This window comes from Mauremys reevesii, linkage group 2, assembly GCF_016161935.1.
Source record: "Mauremys reevesii isolate NIE-2019 linkage group 2, ASM1616193v1, whole genome shotgun sequence".
In the NCBI taxonomy this organism is placed as follows: domain Eukaryota; kingdom Metazoa; phylum Chordata; order Testudines; family Geoemydidae; genus Mauremys; species Mauremys reevesii.
Genome location: NC_052624.1, coordinates 54,333,153 through 54,351,656, shown reverse-complemented (window position 1 = coordinate 54,351,656; position 18,504 = coordinate 54,333,153). Strand labels below are relative to the sequence as shown.

The 18,504-nt window shown below is 39.5% G+C and overlaps 1 protein-coding gene across 1 annotated transcript in view; it reads left to right on the top strand.

Moving 5' to 3' along the window:
- The window catches only part of AGMO (alkylglycerol monooxygenase), a 515,888-nt gene that overhangs the window by 470,559 nt on the left and 26,825 nt on the right, over positions 1 to 18,504 (top strand). The window contains exon 14 of the transcript XR_005593863.1: positions 14,470 to 14,542. The gene's annotated coding sequence lies outside the window, so the exon portion shown is untranslated. The remainder of the gene's footprint in view (positions 1 to 14,469; positions 14,543 to 18,504) is intronic.

Sequence of the window (18,504 nt, the reverse complement as noted above, 5' to 3'; positions counted from 1 at the left end):
AAATAATTATGCATAAGTAGATAAAATTTGGTGTGATGGCTGAAGAAATATCTCCTTTATTTCTAAAGGTGATGCTTTTTCTTAAAAACAGATCATCATCCTTTTGACAGCTTCAGTCACAGAAAAGATATTCCTCTAGTAACTGATGCTGGTCTGCAATGCAGGGCTTTGTAATATAGTTGGTACCAATACTCAACTAAATATGAGAACATGGCAAAGCATTTCAGTGTTGACGGATTGTGCCAACTACTGCTGGATTAGTGAGAACATTTCTTCCAGAGTATACTATGTGTATGGCTTCAATATAGCTCAAATAGACACTTTACTACTGAGCACAAGAGAGCAACTAGGTATGTGGTACTGTGAGGGTCCAGAGCATTGAACACACAAGTATTCTCTCTTCATTCTATAATTTGCAAGAGGAGCTTCACATCCATGATGGGTGTATACTATGGGGCATTCAAGCAGGCGTCTCTAGAAAGCTCAAAGAGCAGCATTTAGTTTGTCCAAAGCACAGCTCAGATGAGAGCATTGGTAAAGTTTGGCAGCTAAACACTGATAACCAAACCTCAAAAGTTTGACAAAGGCTGTACGTGAGTAGATGCTGAATGCACCACCAGATGAGATCTTAATCCACCCTTGTGAGTGATTAAGAATAACACTGCAGCACCTACATATGGATTACAGGGGATGTTTTTCAGAGCCAAATGTAGCTTTTTATGTTTATTCAAAATAGCTAGAGATATCTGCAATATCATTAACAACATCTTGCTTAACAGTGAAGTACTATGCATTTTTCAAGCCATTGTATTTTTCAGCCACACCTGAAGAAGAGCTCTGTGTAGCTCGAAAGCTTGTTTCTCTCACCCACAGAAGTTGATCCAATAAAAGATATTACCTCACCCACCTTGTGTCTCTAATATCCTAGAACCATCACTGCAAACATTGTATATCATAGCAGTTTGTCAGTGGGAAGAGTCCACTGTGGTCGGAGCATCAGAATTTCAAGAATTCATAAAGTCATATATCCAACCACAACCCCTTGCCCTGCACGCTTGGCTGAATGATTTGTAATCCTTTTTCATATTTGAACAGTCTATGAAGTCAGAAAAGGGCACTTAGAAAAAGAAACTGGCCAGCCTCTTATTTACATACAGGAAAGCTCCATACAACATCATCCATACAATGGTGTTTGGTTTTGTTTGTTCTTTCAATAAAGCTTTGTTCTCAATTGGATCTCCTTAAAGTAGGCCTTTGAAGATTGGTTTATAAGAAATAAGTAAAATAAGCTGCTAGTGGACAGCGTGTCTTTTGGTACAAACTGATCATGTGCTAAAGAGTGTGGGTAAGAGAATTGCATGGAGACTGAAAATGAGTTCTAGTTATGAGTCAGTCAGTTAAGTCCAGTGTTTGTTCATTGTAAAAGTCAAAGATGACCAATTGGGATAAGCACATACCTTGGTTGTGCAGGACAAAGACACTGTTTAATTCTAACCAACTTGTTACTTTATTATCAGTGGCAAGCCCATCTCCTGAGTTACACAATAAATCTATTTTTTTAATTGTACAGATTTTCCCTGAATGAGGAAAGGGAGCAAGACCTAACTACATACATCCTAAACTTGGCTCCAGGTATTATTGTTTAACAGGGTCACAAAACTGCAGCCAAGGAATCAGGAGAAGATCATCAAGGATTCCTTTAGACAAATACTAAACACCCAACTAGCTAGAGCCATCTGTCTACCTATCCATCATAACATTTGTTAGTTACTATATTTATGGTACCACTTTACGTTCAGTGCCGCATAAAATTTACTCATAGGCTATATAATGGTACTTGAGCCTTATTAAGAATCATAAATAAATTATGTTAAAGTTAAAAATTTGAGTTTCGCTGATGTAAAAGTGGTGTAAGGAAGTGGAGAATTAGGCCAACAGAAATTTCCTCTGGGTGATTAATTATGCCTAGGTGTTATATTAGATCATATAGATCAACCCAAAATTATCCTTAAGTAATAATTGCTCAGTATTTACAGTTATTCGTAGATGACTGATAGCATGATCTGTTAAAAAATAAGAGTTTTAACTGATAATTTCTCCCAAAACAAGTGGTACTTGCAGCTGTGAGGTCCATGGGTCCAAAAGATCAGCTCTACCAAATGTGTCCAATCCAATGAAGTCTTCTTGAACCTGGATCCCAAAGTTGCATGTTGCAGAATTTGCTTTTCAACAGATAAGCTGAGCTGGACAGGTTTTTTTTCCCTGTCATTTCTCCAAGAGAAAATTACCCCTGAAATCACCACTTCTCTTCAGATGTGACATTGATTATACTGTGAGTTTCAAGAATTAGAAGAATACTTCGTTCTAATAGTATGTATATTTATTTTTCTTTAGTTTGATCGAGTATGAATATACCGTAGAATACCACACGTGTACATTGCTATAGTACAAGTTACTGTTAGTCACTAAAGCTAGTACACACAGCAAAAAAAAAAAAGAAAAAAAGATATTTGCCTGCTTCAAAGACACACTACAAAGCCATTATTCTTTTCCCTTCAGTCAGCCGCCCTAGTGTTGTATGTAACAATAAGCACACTGCCTCTCACAATGTTTATCTTTCTCTATTTTAGAGTAATATTGATAATGCAACAGAAAAACCAGCTTCAGTTTACCAAATGTGAAAATGACAACAATAAATAATCAATTACATGCAGTTATTTTTGGAAGCATTTTGATTTCTCATTCAAAATTTATAAAAGGTTCAAAAACTCATTAGAATGAAAGTTTGGATTATTTATATCCATCAAATTAGAATGTAGATATTTCAGGCATAGATATTGAAATTAAAACTCTAAGTAGTCACTAATTAAAATTCAGCAACAGGTTAAACACTATCTGATCTTTAATTCTGTTTTATTTAGATTTTTTTTATTCCCACTGGATTTGTTAATTAACTAGACTTCTTTTAATTTGCTGTACCTCTTTCTTTTCATGATTTAAATAAAAAAAAAGCCAAATAAATAAAACCACAGGGAATCTTAGATCCATTACTACTTGATTAATTAACTTATTTTTAGAACTTATTGATTTTTAGTCTGGTTTTATTTTTAAACAAAAACCTTCTGCTTTTTTTTTTCACACTGTCATTCCATATTTTATGTGCATTGTGAAAATTGTCCATTGTGAGTGTTGTGCATTATGTTTAGTTAATGTTGACCAATGAAGAAATCATGAATATATTCATATTAAATTCAGATTCTGATGCCCTTAATCACATTCAGTAGTACCTTACTCCTTGATTAATCCCATTAAAATCAATAGAACTATTTGAAGAGTAAATTACTGCTCAATGTCAGTGTATTACAATTTATCCTTTAATGAGTTCTATTGTGTTGTTTTTTTTAACACAAATATAGGATTCATTCAACAATGTATTTATGGCATAATAGAATGCAAGGAGTCTAAATTTTTGGTCCAAAGCAAAGCTTCCCAGGACAGCAACAACTGGGAGCACTGCTGAGTGTAAGGACTTCATACATCTACACACACCACAGATGTCAGTCAGCTGCACACGTGGCATAGAGACTTTCTCCTCCAAAACCACTGGGACTGAATGAGAAGCTCCATGAGCTACCGCCGACCTCACTAAATGGTAGTATACATTCAGCACTGTACATGCACATTAGCTCGTACATTACAAGAGAAAGCATCCTTAAGGAGAGTCATTCTCATACTTGAGTCATTCTCAAGAGACCACTTTGGATGGCCTTCAGGTCCACACTGGCTGGCTAAGTAAAGATGGTGCCCAATTTTTCTAAGTCAGAAGGAGGGTGGCCACAAGCATGAACAAAATAAGTAGGGATAAAATGAAAGGGAGCTTGGGAAGGTCCATCTAAAATTAACAAAAAATAAATGAAAGAAATCCATTCCCTTAAGAATTGATTCTTCAGAGTGGTGGACACATCCCATTTATAAATGGAAAGCTCTCGGGATTTATAGGATCAGGCAAAATTAAGGAAGACAAATAGTCTAGGTTGTTGCAGGAAAGGATAATTAAAAACAATGCTATGAAAAGACAAAAAGAATTCTATAGATGGAATGAACCACACACCTCCCTGCATTCCACAGCATAGAGGGGAGAATTGGAAACAGACTAAAAACCAGTGTGAGATTCTATATCGAATTTCAGTGTCTAAGCAGGGCAAAATGGCAAAAGAAAACAAATAGGTTTAATACTGAAAGATAAATTGTATTTTGATAGCTTATGGTGATGGCAGGCACACAGGTAAGGAAAATTGTTTTGTTTATATTACTTTAATAGCAACACATTTGGATCATTCATATAAATCAATCTTTCTGGTATTTTCTGAAAATCCAGTGTTTTTATTATAATGGAAAGTTGTTAATGTGATGGTGAAGATGAAATATCATTGGAAATTTGAAAAACTGGAGATGTGTGTGTCCCAAGTTGCATTAAAATATTTCATATAATTTTGTGAAAGTATAGAGGGTTGTGGGGAAACACCTGCCTGAAATCTTTCTTATAATATTCCACTGCCTATTTTCAACAGCAAACACAATTTCAATAGATAAATTACATGATAATATGAAAGTGGTGTTTAGTCTACAAAATCTAATGAAATCTTCAAGCAATGATAGTCAGAATCAGATGGATTCATAGCTAATATGCTTCTAGAAAAAAAAATTGATCAACATATGAACTTTTTTCCCTAGAATTGTATATAATAGGTGAAACTTAAAAAAAATTAATAAATAAAACATTTCCTTTGGAGGAAAGGCAAAAAGAAAATTTCTTTCACAAATGTAAGTCTTTACTGTGATGCCTTCTCAATACATAATTCAATCCCATGGTTCATACTGTCCCCTAGACTTTCCACACTTTGTGTTTGATTGTTCCACCAGTATCATGTATATCCCATTGCTCTCTAGTGACTGGTCCACTTGAGGATAACTTTCTATTTTCTATCAATTAATGGAATTGTTCCTTTAACTCAAGTGGTAGAGGATGGTGTTTTGATACTAAAATTTCTGGGTTCAGACCCTGAGGGCTAAACATGCATTACATTTCCCAGCAGTACAAAAGACATTAAATAAAAAGTTTCATTCTTCCATCAAACACTGAAGTGGGCTCCCTGAGGTGCCTAAAATGCACATGGCATCCTGTTTGAAACAGGCTGCTCTGAATGTGGAAAGTATGCTATAAGGCTATGCGGAGCAGTTGATGACTTGATATATATGTCATATACTTGATTCTAAGGAGCACCTGCTGGTATCAATCCATACTTTTGCATGCTTGGTATATGTTGTTCATTGGGTTTATGGATCCGTATTTGTGACAGAATCCCCTGTCTAACACAGTTGCATATAAAGTAGCCTGACAGGTATTGTGTGGACAGTGCACTGTATGCCAGTATGTTAGGAAGTGCACCTTCAGTTGGCATAACTACCGTCCTCCTTACTGTACTGCAGGGGTGCTGACTTCTGGATCAAAACTACCTTCACACTGATGTCCTGCACTACCACACCCTCAGTACTGCATCCGTATTCATCTCTTGGCTTGCAGCTGTTGTAAGCTAATGTCAGGTCTTCTAACCAGTAGTGTTTCATGGATGTTTCTTGTGAGTTCAGTCTATTGCCGTACCATCACCTCCTTTAACCTTATCTAACCATGAAGCATTTTTATTAGGCATGCCTACTGCGACCTTAGCTAGGGCTATTGAGTATTGGTTTAGGGGAAGCTAAAATGTTAAGTTCATTCATGTATTTTGGGGCACATCTGATTCCCTGTGCAACTTTTTTCATGTAACCGGTGACTATCTGGTTCCTGTGCAGGTATGTGTGAAGAAAGCTGTAGAGGGGAGATAGGAGTGTATTGTATCAAGCCCTTCAATATATTGTATCAAGCCCTTCAGTATATTGTTGAATGAAAATATTACATGTGTGGCATTTTCAGAAATGCTCCACATTAGCTTCTTTGCTCACAGTGAAGTTAATGGTAAATTCCCAGTGTGTAAAAGTGGCAACAGAGTTAAGCAATGCTTGGGTGCTTTTGAAAATCCCCCTCACTGACTGGATCCAGAAAGATAGATTAGCAACATATTTGTTATTTACAAATTAGTTTTTTATTATCCAGAGTACAGCAAATAAAATTTAATTTAAAAGATCTTACCTCTGGACACCAAATAACAATATTTCTTAATTGGAACAGACTTCCAGACTAACCAAAAAATCTTTAAAGCTTCTAGAAACAATAGCAATAGTTGACATACATAACATGTTATCATAAAAATCTTATTGTGGGCTCAGAACCAATGTGCACACATATAGAACTCAAACTGGGACAGCATGTGCTTAAACATTAAATAATCATTGTTAGGTTTAAGAACATGAATTATTCCAGAAAAAAATGCATTAATATGGCATATCAAGGGGTAACATTTGCTAGCATTATAAAAGTCACACTGGGGGACAGGATGGTGTAGGGATTGGCTAAAACTTTTCATCTTGACAGTGGGTCACCATTTCAGAAATCAAATTAGGAAACAATCCAAAGTAGTTACCATCTGACATTTTGCCCCAACATAAACAATGTTTAGCTTTCAATGTTATAACAAGTTTAACCCTGGTTTTTTTAGGATAGATCTTGGAAAATGAAAAGGATTGGTCAGTTGAGTAATGGAGACTCTTTGACCCCATAAAAATGGAAAAACCGATTAATTGTGGACTTAAGGGTTTTTCTTTTGAACATGTTAATGACAACATTCAAAATTTAAAAATAAAGGGTAAAATCTTCATTTGCAGTTTGAATAACTTGGGAAAGTTCAAGAAGGGCCAAAAGATGGGTTCAGAGCTGTTTTATTACTTTAGATTTGATGTCTCACTCAGTAAAAATATATTTGTTGTTAAAGTTTTAGGAAAACAATTTTAACATTGAATCTAACTGTTCTACCTATATCCAAGTTGCATGTCTGTATATCATGGGACAAAATTTAGTTCTGAGGGCTTGATCATGTAAGCTGCTGAACAGTCTGCCTCCAATCTAGGAAAGCTCTTAGCTATCAGCATGTGTGTAGTCCCATTGACTATACAGAACTACCCAAATTAAACAAATATTTAAGTGCAATGCTGGATTGGGGCCAGAGTGCTCGGCACCTTGCAGGATTGAACCCTACGTGATTGAAGTAGCTGATTGCACCTGAGTGGATGCATGGAGTTCAACATTTTAACAGATTCCATTTGGTTTTCAAAATGGGACTGTTTCTCTGAATGGTCTAAGGGCCTGATCAAAAGACCACTGAGGTCAATGGGCATATGGGGGTCATTCTGCTGACTTCAACAGGCTTTGGATCACGTTCTAAAACTTCTTAAGAATAAGAGATGGGGCCAGATTTGATTTCAGTGGGAGGTAGGTGCTTTTGAAAATCCTACTAGCGCCTATCTGCATCTTTCAGCAGCTTTAAAAATCTAGCCCATTGGGCCACATGCCACATCCTCAGCTGATGTGCATGGCCTAGCTCCACTGAAGTAAATGGACCTATGCTGATTTATACCATCTGAGGATTTGGCTCATTAACTGAAGTACTGAGTTGCTGTGAGTGTGTTTTGGCTTTCAGGAACCTTTAATACAGTACTTCACTTGAATTACCCATCTCTGACAAATACAATCTTTGTGGTGTTTGATTCTGTGCAAGTAACATCTCAGGGTTTTTATATTAACTAAAACCATGCGCCCTACCATCTCAGTTCACTTAATAGTTCTGTATCAATTTTGCACATTTTCTGTAAGCCTGACAATTAAAAATTCAAAGAAAACCAAAAGGAGTACACTCCTAATCTCAGATTTTACTAGCATTCTGTCCACTTACACAATACTCGTTTCCACTCGTTACACTAGCACGAGCAATTAGCAGCATCCTCAAAAAAACTAGGAATTTGAATCGGTACCCAGTCTGGGGGCATATGCCAAACCGCTAGTGCTCCCTGCTGTTGTTTGGCAAAAGCTTAACTCAATACCATTTCCTCCCTCTTCCCAAACAGGACACTCATGGGAATGTAGATGGAGCAACTGCAATGAGATGTAGTCAGTCACAAATGGTTGACAAAATGGATCATTTAAATAACTCTGTTAACAAAAATAAGCTGATATTCTTGGAAAAAAGTTTGGAAAACATGTTTGCTACCCAAGCTGTTTTCAGCTAAATAAGAAGTCAGCTGTGAAAATACACTGCCAGTTCCTTTGGCAGATACCCCATTCTCAAATGTGCTCACTCAGTGCCAAAAACTATTCCACAGCTCTACACTTGAGGGTTTGCTATGGAAGTGGTGTAAAATGATAGCTTTCAGACTGTGATTGATTTCAGTACAACACAGAGTCTCAATAAGGATATGCACATGCAAGCTATCAAACTTTAACAAGAAACGTAAAGGCTGCGTAACAAATGTACATTATGGGTGAAATCCTGGCCTCTTTGAAGTCAATGGGAGTTTTTGACATTGACTTCAGTGGGATTCGGCTTTCACAATATATGGCCAACAAGACGAACTGTATTTGTACTACAGATAGTGTACATTCTGCATGTTAGTACCAGAGGGGTAGCCATGTTAGTCTGGATCTGTAAAAAGCAACGAATCCTGTGGCACCTTAGAGACTAACAGATGTATTGGAGCATAAGCTTTCATGGGTGAATACCCATTTCGTCAGACGCATGCCCCAGGACTCATTGTTGCTTTCTGCATTTTGTCCTCCATGTACAGTAAAAGTATTACTGCAACAAAGTAGGTACAGTTGATGGACAGAGTCCCCCCTTTTTTAAAAGGGATGGGGAGGGAGGCTCAAGTCCATAAGCAGAAAAATATTCACGGGATGAAAGAGGCTTTCTTTCTCTAGTTCAATTATTTATACAAAGTGGAACAGCTTCAACAGGAAAGACTGAGAGTGTACTACCCCGCCCCCCCCCATCAGCCTAGTAGTAAGCCGGAAAGGTGGGAGACCCAAGCTGTAATCACTGCACCAATTCAGGAAAAGCAGGGATTCAAAGCTGGGTTTCCCACCTGCTGGATAAGTGCCCTAACCACTGGATTATTAGGTATAAGCAATGGTACGATAACATGTGTATTAGGCATGCTCAGAGCACAGCTACCAAATCAAGTAAGAGAAGCAGGGAAATGTCCAGTTTATGAATCCAGGCAGGGCTTAGGCATGAGCTAGCCACTAAACAACCAGGCTGTGTTAGAATTTAGGTGGTTGTGCATGTGCCCACCAGCAGAAATTTAGAGGATTCATCAGTGGAAACTTAGGTGCTTAGGGACTTCAGGTGAAGTTGAGTGGTGGTTTTGTGAATGCCAGTGGTGACCAAAGGTTGGCTTTAGGCATCTAAGTGCTCCTCATGAATCTAGTCCATGGCACAGAGTCTGTTCCACCGTCTTTCACTCCCTGCTTCTCGACCCAAGAGCCCACATTGTTGAATCTCTTCTGCTGGGCCCTGTTTGCCATAAGTGCAAATTTCGTAAACTATGGAAGCATGTTGCACATTTAACCCTAAGGGCATGTGCCACTCCTGCACACAATGAGAAGCTGAACCAGGGATTTTTCTCTTAGTGTGGGAAGCCTGGTTCAGAGATCACCCATCTCAGCACCACACAGTGAACTGAAATCGAAAGAGATTAATCATTTAGAATCTAATACTGTATATTTTTTTAATATTAACATCTCTTTATCAAACACATTGAGTTAGTGGTTTTTAAATAACAGGTCCCATAATCATATTTGTTATGAGCCAGAAAGAATGAAGTAAAGCTACTGAAGATAATATTTAAGCAAAGAGAATTGGCATAAATGGATGTTTTGTTTCCACTGGTATTAGAATTTAAAATTGCTCTATATCAAAGTGTCCATTAGAGACTAACTTAATCTAAACTTTAGTTTCTTATTTTGCATTGCCTATTCTCTGCTTTCCTTTTGCTACTGTCTGAAAACTGAGGATTAGTAAGAAGTTTTGTTGCTGCTGCTCTACAGATAAATGTATGTTAGTAAGCTCATGTTTTATCAGTTTTCCTTTACATACACACACAGTAACTAAAATAGGCAAAAGAAATGTATGCAGTGTAGTTAAAGCCATGTCAGTCCCAGGATATTAGAGAGACAAGGTGGGTGTGATAAAAGATATTACCTCACCCACTTTGTCTCTCTTAAAAGAAATGTGTTAGTTTTGAAAAGTGGTTAGCCAATTCCAATCAAAACCTTTGCAAATGGCAGGAATGGAAAGACTCTCAATATAACCACACATATCCACATCCCTACTGGGATGAAAGCAAGAGATGACTCAGCAATGACCTCTAATTTTATGGCTACAGTTTTCAACCTGCAAACTACAGTCTCAGGAGACACTTGACATCTTGCAGGACCAGGCCTTAAATGAACTATAGTGAAGGGGAGATTTTTCTACTGTGAAAATAAATCAAGGCTGACAAAGACTAAGGAGCCAAGCATAACCTAAACCCCCATCTCCCTCTGAAATAGCAGCAGCAGATGCCCTGAATACATTTCAGCATCAGGATTCTGCTGGTCCGTAATTGTTTATAATTGTTTATACAGAAGAAAAGGTGTTTGACATTCTTAGGGTATGTCTACCCATCAGCTGGGAGGGTTCTTCTCAGCCTGGGTAGGCAGCTCTAGCTGGAGCCCCCTACCCGCCCCCGGGTGACTGTCTGGCTTTCTTGTCGATTTCATGGCTCCAGCACAGAGAAGAATGACAGCCAACAGCCGATGTAAGTAACCCCATAGGCGGTGGGTGTAATAGGCCAGGGTAGGCTAAGCCTCCCCTGGTGCAGCTGCGGCCACCGGGCGCCAGTTGTGGGTTTGCAAGGGGAAGATTTTGCTGCTTATTATGCACCAGGCAGGTTCCAGGGCGGCTGAGGAGGCAGTATGTGCTGCTCAGCTTCCTGGGTTTATCAAGTCAGGTTTTTTGGGAAGAGACATGAGATTGTTCCCACGGGCTGGATTGGAGTCTCAGGAGGGGAGGTGCTGCACAGCTGGGGGGGCTGCAGCCGGCCCAGGGGTCCTCCTGCCATGGGGGGGGGGAGCCTTGGGTAGAAGGAGAGGGCTCCACCTGCCGCCGCTGAGTAACCCACAGGCAACTGCATCGCCCTAACTACACGAACATAAGCCCTATGCCTCTTGTGGACCTGGAATTGTGTTGGTGTAGTAGGGCACTTACACCGGCGGGAGCAAGTCTGTAGTGTGTACATTGACATAATTAGGTCAACGTAAGCTGCCTTATGTCAACCTAACTCTGGAGTGTAAACCAAGCCTTAGCTATAATGCACTTAATTGGATTCCCATCTCACTGTTTTCTTATTTGGCATGGATCAAACAGCATGAAATTAAAATACGGCCTGGAAAATTAGGAAGGCCATATATCATACCGTTCTTTTGAAGTTGTATCATCACTCAAAATTTAATCCCTTGGAGAGCCCTTATAGGCCAAAGGTTCTTAAAGCACTGCTTAATACTGTATGGTGTATCAGTCAGTTATATAAGTGTAAGGGTCTCTATTCACTCATGGTCAAACCCTATAGTCTTTACTCAGACCAAATTCCAGTTGACTTCCATAGGAGTTCAGTCTGACTGAGGAGTGGAGGTTTGTGATTCTCAAGGTTTGGCCTGTGTGTGTACAGGGAGCTACTTGTAACAAAGAGTCCATTTAGTATGTTACTGTTAATAAGTTATTTCATTTAAAGTTTGGCACTGCCTTGTCTAATAAATGCACTTTTATCCATAAACAATAATAGAATATCTTTTACTGTAGGCCTGTGCAAAAACTGATCAGGCAGAATTTATTATGAAAGAATAATGTAGCAGAGGTATGAAAGTTTCTTGCAATTATAGCTTAAAAAATTTCTCTTTGGTGTTATATGCACAATTAGGGTACAAGAAGGTTTTCTTAGCACCTACTTCATTACATGAAATCTCAGGTGCATGCTAAGCTTTATAGGGTATGTCCATAAGTTTCAGACTCTGTGTGTGTGTGTGTGTGTGTGTGTGTGTGTGTGTGGAGTGGTGAAGGGTTTAACTCACTCAGCCATCACACTGTTAATATAGGAATATTAGCCGTTTATTGGGATTATTTATTTGTGTTACAGTAGCTTATAGAGGCCTTTTCCAAGACAGGACTCCACTGTGCTAGATGATGTTCAGACATGACCATGGAAAGAATTTTCTTGAGCTTCAGCACATAATCCTCCTTTTTTGTGATCTAAGGGTTACGATTTCTCTTCTTGCTTCAAAGGTTTAAAATGCAGCTTTACAAACTTCTTTTCTATCGAAGAGTTCACTTCATGCAGCAATTTAAGATTCCTTCATTCAATTCCTCATTGGCACTGATGCTATTGCTTAAGTCAGAGATTTTTGGCCAATCAAGGTAATTAGGGGGTGGGATATCAAGTTAAAGGAGAGGCTGGCTGAGGCTGTAATGACACAGAGTGAGACCTTAATCATATCTCATTCTTGTCCATTCACCCAGAAAGTGACCTTGAATAATCAATTAAAAACAAATACAAAATCACTCCATTAAAAATTAATTAAAGTGCTTCATGTCTGGAGCCCACTGATAGCCCACTAGGTAAATGACGCTGTTTGACCTTTGAACTGATACCAGAAAGGGGCTGAGAGACCAGGGGTACAGCATTTTAAGTCCCTCATGCTGCTACTGTGTGATACAGTTTGTTTGTTTTTTGTTTTCATACTTAGCAATGGAATGTGCAAGAAAGATCAATGGAAATAAATGTATCAAAGATAGAATGTAGTTCCTTAATCTTTACAATATTTTACTCCTGTCATTAACTACAGTACGATCATTTTCTCATCACTCTTAAAATTATTTATCATAGATGTACTTCAGATGTCATAGCTATATTGTTTATGTGCAAAGCTTACATTCTTAGCATAATCACATACTTGGACATGATTTGTTCTTATTGCTATAAAGAATGGCTATTGTTTTATTAATAGAAATATCAGCCACATTCAAGTGGATTTTTGTTTTAAAAATTGTTAAATGTCTTCGCTACTAGTCTTTCCCTTTAGTTAACTTCAAGACATATCCTGTGTCCATGGATCAATAGTGCTCCTGAGGCCACTTTAAATTGGAAAGCTATTTGTAGCCTCATTAGTGCACACAAAGCAGATTGCTCACCTACCATTCGTTAGTTGATATCTTCAAAGTGATGTAAAAGCTTCAATAGTTTTCCAATCCACTCAAATGCTCACACTTTTTTTAAAAAAGTTGAGAACTCTGTTGAGGACCTTGTTGTATTGATAACACATATTGAGATCCTGTTATACACTCTTAAAGTACAATTCATTGGATACATTTTGAAAAACTGAAGATGACCACCTGCAAAATACAAGCAATAAATTCCACAAGAATCATTAGCTAATAAGTAATGTAAAACAGTAAAACAGAGTTATAGTTACGGCAAACATAACCTCTTGTAGCTCTTTGTTTTTGTGCTTTTATGGTTCAATTGATGTTCACTCAAAACACTGGCTGTGGAGTACTCTTGTAGTGAAATCATCTTCACAGAGTAAACTTTTTCTTACTGAAGAGAAAAAGGGGTGTGTATTTAATTAAAATGAATTATCCAGAAATGTGTGAGTGGATGAAAGCTTTCTGAATTCATTACAAATGGTTTATCTAAGGTACAAATGTGGATTTGAGGTACAGCATTTCTTTTCAGAGGCAAGACAGAGTCACATCAATTGTGACATAAATGGAAGCATAAATTACACATCAAGTGTAAATTAGCCAGAGTATGGTGGTTAAATAGTGTATGTGTAATTCAGTGGCTGTACAAAATGAAACTGGTTTGGTATTCTGTGGAATCAAAATTAGCAAAAAGCATAACTAGGTGCAGCTCCCATTAAATCTAATAGGAGTTGTGCCTTCTTATGGCAGTGCTGAATATGACTCCAGGAATGTTGGGGATAGTGTGGGCATAAGTTAAATTAGGGGTGGAGGAACTCGTATCTCATACCTTCCTGCTAATTGATTTTCCTGCTATGTCTCCCCTTGGGACACTCATTTTGTATACCCATTGAATAACAAATTGGTGTAATCTATTCTAATTTGTCATTTATGGCTGTTATATGACCTAATTAAGACACCACTGAATTTGGTCCTGGCTGCTTTTGGCTAAATGTAGCCCAAACAATGCATGCTATTAATCAATGGCAGGAATAAATTAATAGCTGATGAAACTACACTGATTTCAATGGGATTACACCAGAGGTAAATTTAGCTGCATTTGTTTTTGTTTAAGGAGATAATGTTTTAAACTCACAATGTTAACAATGTTTGCTTTGAACTGTTTTCAAAACCGTTGTATATGTAAAAGCATTACACCTCGGTGAGAGCTCTAGACATTCTAATCTAAATTTAACACTTGCAGATGAAATGGAGGTTGAAGCCAGACACAGGGACAACATACTGAAACCTTGCTCTGCCCAACTCGTATCTGACAGGTAATTCTAATATTTCTTTGGCCTTCAGGATATAACTGGAGTGTCTATAGCTATAAAAGAATAGAAGATATTCAGATATAGATAAGATATACACTGATCTTAAGCATAGTCTGAATAAACAACCACTGGAAGGGTTTTCTCCTTCTCCAGAGTGCTGTTGTTCAGATGGCCATGCAGAATACATAGGTAAATCAAGCATTTGGTAAGTCAATGTATCTCAAAGGGCTTGGGATTTGTTGGGTCTGATTCTCCTGACAGCCACACCTATCTCATACTAGCAGCCTGAGCTATACTTAAAGTTATACTGGCATTGCTATGTTGGTTAGGAATGTGGAGAAAGTCACACTGCTAACTAGCATAGCTATATGGGCAAAAGCCCTAGTGTAGAAGCAGTCTGGCAAAAAAGTGCTATTGTTGATATATTTTGTGTCCTTTGGGTAAATGGTATAATCTGCACTGGCAAAAACACTCTCTTCTTTTGTATAAAATATGTCTAACCTAGTAGGTTTGCCAGTATAACTACATAGTGGTCTCTAGTGTAGACAATGTAACTCCATTGACTTAGAGAGAGCTATGACTGATTTACATCAATGGAAGTGACTATTAAGCAGCTACTGAAGTCTGACATTTTAAAATCAGCAGGTCCACATAAGTTGCTTCCAAGAATTTTAAAAGAGCTGGCTGAGGAGCAAACTGGAACTTTAATCTTGATTTTCAGTAAGTCATGAAACACTGGGGAAGTTCCAGAAGACTGGAAGAAAGCAAATGTTGTTGTGCCAATATTTATAGACCTGTCAGTCTGGCATTGATCTTGGGCAAGATAATGGAGCAGCTGATATGGGACTTGATTAATAAAGAAATAAAAGAGGATAATTAATGTCAATCAACATCATCATCTTCTTCTTCTTCTTCACTCCCTGTGGAGCATAAGGCGCCAACCAGTCTCCTCCATTCATTTTGTTCTTGAGCGAGACAGCAGATTTCATCCCACTTCATTCCCATACCTTTCATTTCCTCTTCAATGGTCCTTCGCCACGTCCCCAATGGTCTACCTCTCCTCCTTCTTCCTTGTGGTGTCCATTGTAGGACAATACAAGGGTGTCTGTCAGCATCCATTCTCAACACATGCCCCAGCCACCTCCATCTTCTTTGTTTGGCTTCATCCACTATATTGTTGATGCCCGTTAATCGGCTCACTTCAATATTGGTGATACGCTGCGGCCAATGTATGTTAAGAATTCGCCTAAGACATCTTCCTTCAAAGCCCCGAAGCCGACTTTCTATCTTCTTGTTGGTCCTCCATGTTTCCGCCGCATAGAGCAACACAGAGCGGACGTTCGACCTGTAGATCTCTACATTGGTTTTCATTTGCAAGATGGTTGACCTCCAAATATTCTGAAGTCTATAGAATGCATTTGCTGCAAGACCGATTCTGGTAGATATCTCCTTCTGAATATTGCCATCAGCCGATATGTAACTACCAAGATATTTGAAGTCGTTCACCTCCTCCAATTCTACGTCACATAACACTGTCTTCGTCGAGCTGGCTGTTTTTACTTTCATTATTTTGCTCTTACCGGCATGGATATTAAGTCCTACGCACCTTGCTACTCTATCAGTCTTCTCTTGGAGATCCGTCTGAGAGCTTGAAATCAGGGCGATGTCATCCGCAAAGTCACAGTCTTCAATATGACCAGAGGGTCCCCATGCAATCCCTCTTGGCCTATCTTCAGTGGCTTTCCGCATCACCCAATCTGTGACCGCAAGAAATAGAATGGGCGAAATAACACACCCTTGTCTAACTCCCTTTCTCACATGGAACCACTCGCTCTGCTGTCCTTCATGGCGAACACAACACTTATTGCCGGCATACATATCTTTGAAGATGTTAATCACTTTCGAAGGGAATCCATATATTTTTAAGATATTCCAGAGAGCTGGATGGTGGACACTATCAAATGCCTTCTCGAAATCGAGATAATTAATGAACAGTGGCGAGTTCCATTCAAGAGATTCCAGTCAACATAGGTGTATGGAAATAGAACCTGTCAAACTAACTTCATATCTTTTTTTAATGAGATTACAAGTTTGGTTGATAATAGTAATAGTGTTTGAAAATTAACATGGCACACACTAAATGGATTAAAAACTAGCTATCTGATAGGCAGGGGCGGCTCTACAAAGTAGGCTGCCCCAAGCAGCGCGCGCGCGCCCCGCCGCCTTCCCCCCCCCGGTCGGGTCCCTCTCCCCCCTCTCTGGGCTGGGGGGGGAGGGCATTTTGGGCTCGAGGGCTCTCTGCATGCCATGCCTGCGTCGGGTCAGGCCCAGACCCAGGACCGACCCGCGCCATCATGCCTCGGGGGCTCAACGAGCCCGCGGAAAGGGGGGGGGCGCGCGGGCATGACAGGCGCAGGTCCGCTGCGCCGCCCGCCGGCCTGAGGCATGCGCAGCCCAGCTCCGCGGAGCTCAACCGAGCCGCTGGCGGACGGACCCGCGGCGCAGCAGGCACGCCGGGGCGGCGGCGGCCCCGCCGCCGGACGCACCGCGGGCATACGGAGCGCCAGAACCCGAGCCAAATGCGCCCCTCCCAGGATGGCCTGCCCGCTGCCCGCTGCTGGTGCCTAGAGCCGCCCCTGCTGATAGGTCTGAAAATGTAAATGGGGACTCGTCATTGAGCAAGTGTGTTTCCAGGAGAGTCCTGCAGGGATCAGTTCTTGGCCCTTGCTTTTTAGCAGTTTTACCAATGACCTGGAAGAAAATAAAATCATTGCTGATAAAGTTTGAGGAGTTGGGGAGTGGTAAATAATGAAGAGGACAAGTCAGTGATTGAGAGCAATCAGGATCACTTGGTGAGCTGGGCACAAGCAAACAATGTATACAACTAGGAGCAAATAACGTAGGCCATACTTACACAGTGGGGTACTCTATCTTGGGCAGCAGGGGATCCGAAAAAGATTTGGGGATCTGGCTGAATAATCAGCTGAACATGAGCTCCCAGTGCAGTGCTGTGGCCAAAAGAGCTAATGCAATCCTTGGATGCATAAATAGGGGCATTTTGTGTAGGAATAGAGAGATTATTTTACCTCAGGAATGGTGCAACTGATGCTAAAATACTGTGTTCAGCTCTCGTGTTCACAGTTGAAGGATGTTAATATTTTGGAGAGGATTCAGAGAAGAGCCATGAGAATGATTGTCATATGATGACAAACTGAAAGAGCTCAATCTATTTTACATAATGAAGAGAAGGTTTAGGGGTGCTTGATCAGTTTATAAGTACCTATATGGGAACCAAATATTGCATAATGGGCTCTTCCTTCAAGTGGAGAAAGGTATAACATGAGTCAATAGCTGGAAGTTGAAGATAGACAAACTCAGACTGGAAATAAAACATTTTTTTTTAACAGTGAGGGTAATGAACCATTGGAAGAATTTACCCAGGGTTGTGTGTCAATTTGTAAATCAAGATTGGATGATGTTCTAATAGGGTGCGCTCTGGGAATTATTTCAGGGAAGTTCTATGCCCTGTGTTATGCACAGGAAGAGTTGTGCACAATCTAGGCCCAATTTTTCATTCATGAATTGAGAGTAATCTACCATTTTGAACTGCAGGGATAACACTGAGGTTAAATAAAAAGTAACTTCAAACTCAAATTAAATTCACTTGCTTATTTCAGAATATGGGTCATTATGCCATATTCCAAAAGTACTATACTGACAGTTGTATGCACAGTAATGTGCATACTGCTCTGAGACAGAAGCAGCAAATCTAACACTCCTTTCTTACTACATAAGAACGGCCAGAGTAGGTCAGACCAAAGGTCCATCTAGCCCAGTACCCTGTCTTCTGACCGTGGCCAATGCCAGGTGCCCCAGAGGGAATGAACAGAACAGGTAATCATCAAGTGATCCATCCCCTGTTGCCCATTCCCAGCTTCTGGCAAATGGAGGCTAGGGACATCTTC